The 7,974-nt window shown below is 50.6% G+C and overlaps 2 pseudogenes; both read left to right on the top strand.

The window, feature by feature from the left end:
• The window catches only part of LOC119341391, a 7,896-nt pseudogene extending 2,035 nt beyond the window's left edge, over positions 1-5,861 (top strand).
• On the top strand, positions 1,291-1,429 carry LOC119342424 (annotated as a pseudogene).
• Positions 5,862-7,974: the final 2,113 nt, after the last annotated feature.

Here is a 7,974-nt window from a genome sequence, read left to right as displayed (position 1 = left end):
AGAGTAGCCAACAATAAAACCTACTCCTATCAGATTTCCATTCCGTTAAAAATTGTACTGCATGTCTGCATATACATGGAGTGAAAACAATTTTTTTTCGAAAAGAAGGATTACTTAACAGTATTCTTTTTTGAGCAAAACAGAATTGTGTGATGTTTTTAAGTATAGAGTTGTCGGAGTAATGTTCTTGATCTTGTGTATTGTTTTGCAGGTAACAATGATTCTGTATGAGGTTCTTAGGTTGTACCCGCCAGTAACCTATCTTACCAGAAGAACTTACAAGGCAACGGAGCTTGGCAGCATCAAATATCCTAAAGGAGTGACCCTTATTTTGCCCCTTGTCTTCATCCACCATGATCCTGATATTTGGGGAGAAGATGCAAGTGAATTCAATCCACAGAGGTTTGCTGATGGCATCTCGAGCGTGTTAGAATACGAAGTGTATAGGGATAGGAAAGTGGTTTAAACTTGTATCCCTATCTATCTCTTCTTCTCTCCCGTATCTCCTTGTAACCTCTCGAGAGGATCACGATCAATCTCGCTCTCAACTTGTACGTCAAGGTTTCTGTCATATAAATATATTGCGGCCCGAGACAAAGGGTTCTACGCTTCCTCATATGGTCATCAGAGCCCTTCCTCTCGTACGTCTAGCCCTCGAGAAGGAATCCATCTAGTTGATGAAGAAGAGAGGAACCGAGATCGGAGAGAGAGGTAACCATATCAGGAACCACGCCGTCCACCGCTGCTGCCACCATGCCCGCATCCACCATGAGCGCTCTGTCCACCTTATCCGCTCCTTCCACCTTCGCCTCATCTTCCACCTCCAGCTTCAGCAGCTCGCCCTCTCTCGGTCCGCCTCCATCAGAGAAGCTTACGAGGACGAACTTTCTCCTCTGGAAGGCTGTCGTGCTACCTCAGATCAAAGGAGCACAGATGGAACACTTCCTTGACGCCACAAGCCCGGCGCCTCCTGCCACCATCACCACCAACACCAATGGGACGGAAGAGCAGGTCTTCAACTATGCCAGATCGATCTGGTTTGCGCAGCAGCAACAGCTACAAGGGTACCTCATGGGATCTCTGTCTCGAGAGGTTCTTGCCCAAGTAGCAATGCTCCAGACGCCGGCCGAGGTATGGAATTCCATCCATGCCATGTTTGCTGCGCAAACACAAGCCCAGAAGATCAACACGAGGATGGCACTCACCAATCTGCAGAAAGGTAATCTAACCATGGCAGAATATCTTGGGAAAATTAAAACCCTTATAGATGAAGTTGCCTGCGCCGGTGCACCGCTCGGAGACGCCGAGATCATCTCCCACGTCATCGCCGGCCTCGACATCGACTACAACCCTGTGATCTCGTCCTTGGCGGCACGGGTCGAAGCTGTTACGGTTCAGGAGCTGTATAGCCAGCTCCTGAGCTTCGACGCCCGCCTCAGCATGCTTCAAGGAGGAAATTTGCGTCAGTCTTCTGTCAACGCCGTCTCCCGTGGACGGGGTCGCGGGCATGGACAGCAGTGGCGCGGACGCGGAAACAGCAGCGGCGGCGGGCGCAGTGGTAACCAGGGCGGCCAGGCTCGCTCTGGTGACCGCGGCAACAACAGCTACAACGGCGGCTACAACGGCAACGGCGGCTACAACGGTGGCTACAACAACAATAACCGTCGGCCTAGATGTCAGCTATGCAAGAAATCGGGCCATGAAGTCTTTGACTGCTGGCACCGGTATGATGAGGACTTCGTGCCTGATACAAAGCACGTCGCTGCAGCCATGCGGGAGCACGGCGGAGCTGGTGGTGACACAGTCTAGTATGCTGATTCGGGAGCTACGGATCATGTCACGAACGAGCTAGAGAAGCTTGCCCTCCGAGAGAGGTATCACGGCAATGATCAAATTCACACCGCAAGCGGTGGAGGTATGGACATCGCCCACATTGGTCAATCTTCCATTAATTCCCCTAGTCTTAAACGTGATATTGTTATGAAAGATGTCCTTCATGTTCCTCAAGCCGATAAAAATCTAGCTTCCATGTCTCGTTTAACCTCCGACAATAATGTTTTCTTTGAAACTCATCCTACCTATTTTTTCATAAAGGATCGGGCAACGAAGGAGCTCATCCATCACGGTAGATGCATTGGAGGATTATATCCCATCACATCAAGAGTCTTTGATCGAAAGCACCACCGTCAAGCTTATTCTGCCATCAAGCCCTCCTTAGCCAAATGGCACCAAAGATTAGGTCACCCGTCTCCAAATATAGTCAAGCAAATAGTTAATAAAGGCAATCTTTCATTGTCTCGTAGTCCCGAAAGTGAGTCAGTGTGTGAAGCTTGCCAATGTGCAAAGAGTCACCAACTTCCTTATCCTTTGTCAAATAGTGTGTCTCATGCTCCTTTAGAGCTTATTTTCAGTGATGTATGGGGTCATGCAAGAGATTCTTTTGGTCGCAAGAAATACTATGTCAGTTTTATTGATGATTATAGCAAATTCACATGGATATATTTGCTTAAGTTCAAATCTGAAGTCTTTTCCGTTTTCCAAGAGTTCCAGAAACTTGTTGAAAGACAGTTTGATAAAAAGATCCTTGCAGTCCAAAGTGACTGGGGAGGAGAATATGAGAAACTCAATTCTTTCTTCCGTAGCATTGGCATTATTCATCATGTCTCCTGTCCTCATGCACATCAACAAAACGGTTCAGCCGAACGCAAACACTGTCATATTGTGGAAGTTGGTTTGTCTATTCTAGCTCATGCGTCAATGCCACTTAAATATTGGGATGAGGCCTTTATCACGGCTACTTACCTTATCAATCGTTTGCCTAGTCGAGTCATTGGCAACACTACTCCTTTGGAACATTTGTTTCATCAAAAACTAGAGTATAGCTCTCTCAAAATCTTTGGGTGTGCTTGCTACCCGAATTTGCGTCCCTACAATCGCCATAAACTTGAGTTTCGGTCCACACAATGTGTGTTTCTTGGCTATAGTAATCTTCATAAAGGATACAAATGTCTAGAAATCTCATCAGGTCGTATCTATATATCTCGTGATGCTGTGTTTGATGAAACATTATTTCCATTCGCTAAACTTCATCCTAATGCGGGAGCTCTTTTACGTGCTGAAATCTCACTTCTTTCCGATTCTCTGTCTTCTCTTGATCACGGGGGTGAGTTAATTAGAACTGATCATGTGGAAACTTCCATGGAAAATTTTGAATCTAATGTTGATTATGCAGCCACAGGCCATGATTTTATGTGTGTAGATGCAGCCAAAACAGGACCAGGCGTCGGATCCCAGGCAGATTCGCCTGGCACTGCAGTCACGCGATCCGAGGCCGATCTGCGCCACAGTATGACGGGAACGGGATCCCAGGCGGATCGCCCCGCGTCGTTCATGTCGCCTGGTCGGGTGGCCGACAGCGCGGCAGGTGTGGAGCCCACCAGCGCGCCAGGCGCGGAGCCAACCGGCGCCCCTGGACCGGTGGCCGACTACCCGCCAGATGTGGAGCCCACCAGCACGGAGCCCACCAGATCGCGCCGCAGCGTCTCGCCCTGCGCCACGAGTTCCGATGCTGCTGGCGAAGGGGGGAGCGTGTCTGCCTCTGTACCAGGTGGATTTTCTGTGCCGGACGGATCTTCTGTGGCCGGTTCTGCAGCAGCTTCAGTTCCTCTCCGTCATACACGATCTCAGTCAGGTATTGTAAAGGAGAAGAAATATACGGATGGTACGATCAGGTATGATAAACTTAAGCGTGCGTTTCTCACAAGTACTGGTGAACCAACAAATTTGCATGATGCTCTTGTACACAAGGATTGGAAGAAGGCTATGGATGTTGAATATGATGCACTAATTCAAAACAAAACTTGGCGGTTAGTTCCACCAAAGAGGGATGCTAATGTGATTGACTGCAAATGGGTATATAAAATTAAGAAAAGAGCTGATGGAAGTATAGACAGGTACAAAGCCAGACTAGTTGCAAAAGGTTTTAAGCAAAGGTTTGGTATAGATTATGAGGACACCTTTAGTCCTGTTATTAAATCAGCTACCATTCGACTTGTATTGTCTATTACTATTTCCAGAGGTTGGAGCCTACGACAGCTAGACGTTCAGAACGCGTTTCTTCATGGTGTTCTTGAGGAAGAAGTGTTCATGCGGCAGCCACCAGGATATGAAAATAAGAACACACCACATTATGTCTGTAAGTTGGACAAAGCATTGTATGGGTTAAAACAGGCCCCAAGAGCCTGGTATTCAAGGCTAAGTACACAGTTGCAAAAGCTTGGGTTTACAGCATCAAAGGCAGATACCTCATTGTTCTTTTATCATAAGAACAATGTTACTATATTTGTTCTTGTTCACGTTGATGATATAATTGTTGCCAGTTCCAGCTCAGATGCTACAACTTGTTTGCTTAAGGATTTAAAGCTGGAGTTTGCTCTTAAAGATTTAGGAGATCTTCCTTACTTTCTTGGAATTGAGGTCAAGAAGGTAAAAGATGGCATACTTCTTACACAAGAGAAATATACCACTGACATTCTCAGAAGAGTAGGTATGGAAAAGTGTAAGCCGGTTAGTACACCTATCTCTACTTCAGAAAAATTTACTGTTGAAAGTGGAGAAGCACTTGGATCAGATGATGCAACAAATTACAGGAGTGTTGTAGGTGCATTACAGTACTTAACTCTTACACGTCCTGATATTTCATATTCTGTTAACAAAGTATGTCAATATTTGCATGCTCCTACTACTGTTCATTGGACAACAGTCAAAAGGATTCTGAGGTATCTCAAGTTTACAAAGGGACTTGGTCTTCAGATTGTCAAGTCTTCCTCTATGCTTGTGTCATCTTACTCTGATGCAGATTGGGCAGGGTGTGCTGATGATAGAAGGTAAACAGGTGGTTTTGCTGTGTTTCTGGGAACAAACCTTGTGTCATGGAGTGCAAGAAAACAGGCAACAGTCTCATGGTCAAGCACTGAGGCTGAGTATAAAGCTTTAGCCAATGCAACAGCTGAAGTAATGTGGATTCAGACATTGCTACATGAACTTGGAATTAAAGTTCCACAGGCTGCAAGATTATGGTGTGATAATATTGGTGCAACCTATCTTTCAGCTAATCCTGTTTTTCATGCACGGACAAAACATACTGAAGTTGATTTTCACTTTGTCAGAGAAAGAGTGACACGCAAATTGCTTGATATAAGGTTTATTCCAATAGGTGATCAACTTGTTGATGGATTCACAAAGCCTTTGACAATGCGAAGGTTAGATGATTTCAAGTACAATCTCAACCTTGGCAGGTAGGGTTTAGATTGAGGGAGAGTGTTAGAATACGAAGTGTATAGGGATAGGAAAGTGGTTTAAACTTGTATCCCTATCTATCTCTTCTTCTCTCCCGTATCTCCCTGTAACCTCTCGAGAGGATCACGATCGATCTCTCTCTCAACTTGTACGTCAAGGCTTCGGTCATATAAATATATTGCGGCCCGAGACAAAGGGTTCTACGCTTCCTCATAGAGCGCCGCAAAGCATCCATCGGTGTTCTTCCCGTTTGGAGGGGGTCCACGGATCTGCATCGGCCAGAACTTTGCGTTGCTAGAAGCTAAGATGGCGCTGAGCACTATCCTCCAGTGCTTCTCGTTTGAGCTCTCGCCGTCCTACACGCACGTGCCGTACACCATGATGACCCTCCAGCCGCAGCACGGTGCTCAAATTAGGCTGAGGAAGATATGCTCATGCTTCTCATCGGGCAGTGAATTTACGTACATGTTGCGTATAGCTTTAAGTTTTAGCTTTCGGCTGAATAAACTATATAGTAGTTCCAGTTGAACTGCTCGTTTGCTTCAGTTCATAATCGTGCTACGGCAAGTCTGTAACTGTTATTCAATGGAACTCCTTTCGTCACGCTGCACAAACATAAAAGATGACAATGTTAGAGCATCTCCACTAGGCCCCCAGACAGCCCCCCAGGAGGCCTTTTTCATCGCCGGCGCGTGTTTTTCCTCCCAGTCAAGCCCCCCGAAGCTCAAAAAGCGCCGGATTTCGCCGAAATTACGCCCGGCAGTCACAACACAAACTCAGAAAGCTGTGGTGCAGCTGGGGGCGCCGGCGCTCTCTTTCGCATGCATCGGCCCACTTGCCAGCCCCTCTCTCTCTCCTCTCTCCTCTCCTTTCTCTTTTTTATTTCTCCTCTCTCCTCTCCTTTTCCTTCCATCACCTACCACACACAGCCCGAGCGGGGAGGGGCACGCATGGCCGGGGCGGGGCTCGCGCGCGCGGCCGAAGTGGGCCGTCTCCGCTCGCGCACTCCACGGCGCCCTCGCCGGGCGGTTGAGCTCCAGCTCCACGGCATGGCCGAGGACGAGGACGTCCACGGGATCTCCCACCACCAAGCCGTGGTTGTTGCTCGCCCTGGCCGGCGTCCTGCTGCTGCTCCTGGGCCCCGGCTCCTGAGCTCCAGCTTCACGGCATGCGTGCGTTGCTCGCGAGCGTGTTGGCCAGGCTCCGCAGCTGACGGTGTTCTAGACTAGGGGGTACTCACCACGTCGTCTCCCGATCAGTTAGATTGGGCCGAGGACCCCCATGGCCGTATACTCATGGGCCAGTTCGGACAGTTGCCGCATACAAGGAAGATTCCACAAGACTTGGTGATCAAGACAAGGACTCCTCCCCCACCGGCATATTCGGCTAGGACTCTTGTTACCCTAGGCATATGGTACATTATATAAACCGAGGCTAGGCTAGTCGATAGAGGATTATCACATTACTCATCATACCTCTAGGGTTTAGACCATAACATATGATCTCGAGGTAGATCAACTCTTCTAACCCCTATTCTCATTATAGTCAATCAAGCAGCATGTAGGGTATTATCTCATCAAGAGAGCCCGAAGCTGGGTAAAAATCCCGTGTTCATGTTACCATTGATCCTAAGACACACAGCTTCGGACCCCTTACCCGAGATCCGCCGGTTTTGACACCGACAGCAGCAGCACGGGCGTGCACGGGCTTGCATGCTGGCCGGGCTTGGTGGCCGCAGCCACCGCGTGCTAGCCGGGTTGGCCGTCGCTATCGCATGCGTGCCCGAGCTCTTGCGTGCGTGCATGCTGTCGCGACGCCGTGCTCGGAGCTCTCACGTGTGTGCCCGAGCGCAGGCCGCGCGCGCGCGTGCTAGCCAGCGTGTGCATGCGCAGCAGCAGCCATGGCTCGGCCCCGCCCCGCTCCTAGCAGTGTCGCAGGAGAGCCATTGAGGAGCTTCTCTAGCGGGTGGGGCCTTCTCCTCGTCCTTGTCGCGCGCCTTGGCTGCGTCCTCGTCCTCCTTCCGGCTCGCTGCTTCAACCTCCGCCATCGAGGCCGAGCTGGAGGCCAGGGAGCGGACGGGACGGCCTGGGCGGCGAGCGCGGGGCCGCGGGAGGGAGCGGCCTGCGAGCGCGTGGCCGCAGGAAGGCGCGGCCTGGGCGGCAAGCGCGGCTGCGGGCGTGGCCTACGCGCGCGCGGCTGCGGACGGGACGGCCTGGGCGGCTGCGGAGAAGACGTGGCTCCACCTCTCCGTCTCCTCGCTGGCACACACCGACTTCCCGCTCTCCACGGCTGACCTCCTCCCGTTCCTCATCGCCACGCTCACCGCCACCGACGTCCCGACCGACACAAGGCTGGCGTGCCTCGCCGCGCTCCACAACCTCTCTGCCAAGCTCGAGCACGTTCGGGCCGTGGTCAACAGCGGCGCCGTGCGCGCGCTCCTGGCGCTCTCCCCGATGGAGCGGACGGAGACCACGGCAGCGGAGTGGGCCCTCGTTTCTCGCCAACACTGCTCCTGGGGGCGCAACGAGTGGACAAATTCCCGCCCCCAGGCCAAAGTTCTCGCCGGCAGCCCCCCAGGAGGCGAAAAAAATGCCTCCTAGGGTGCGGGAGTCCTGGATAAGGGGGTATCCGGACAGCCGGACTATATAAATCATTCGGACTATAGAAGCGTCAAGA

This window comes from Triticum dicoccoides, chromosome 7B (genome assembly GCF_002162155.2).
Source record: "Triticum dicoccoides isolate Atlit2015 ecotype Zavitan chromosome 7B, WEW_v2.0, whole genome shotgun sequence".
In the NCBI taxonomy this organism is placed as follows: Eukaryota; Viridiplantae; Streptophyta; class Magnoliopsida; order Poales; family Poaceae; genus Triticum; species Triticum dicoccoides.
Note: the sequence above shows the minus strand (reverse complement) of the source record. Positions and strands in the feature narration are given on the sequence as shown.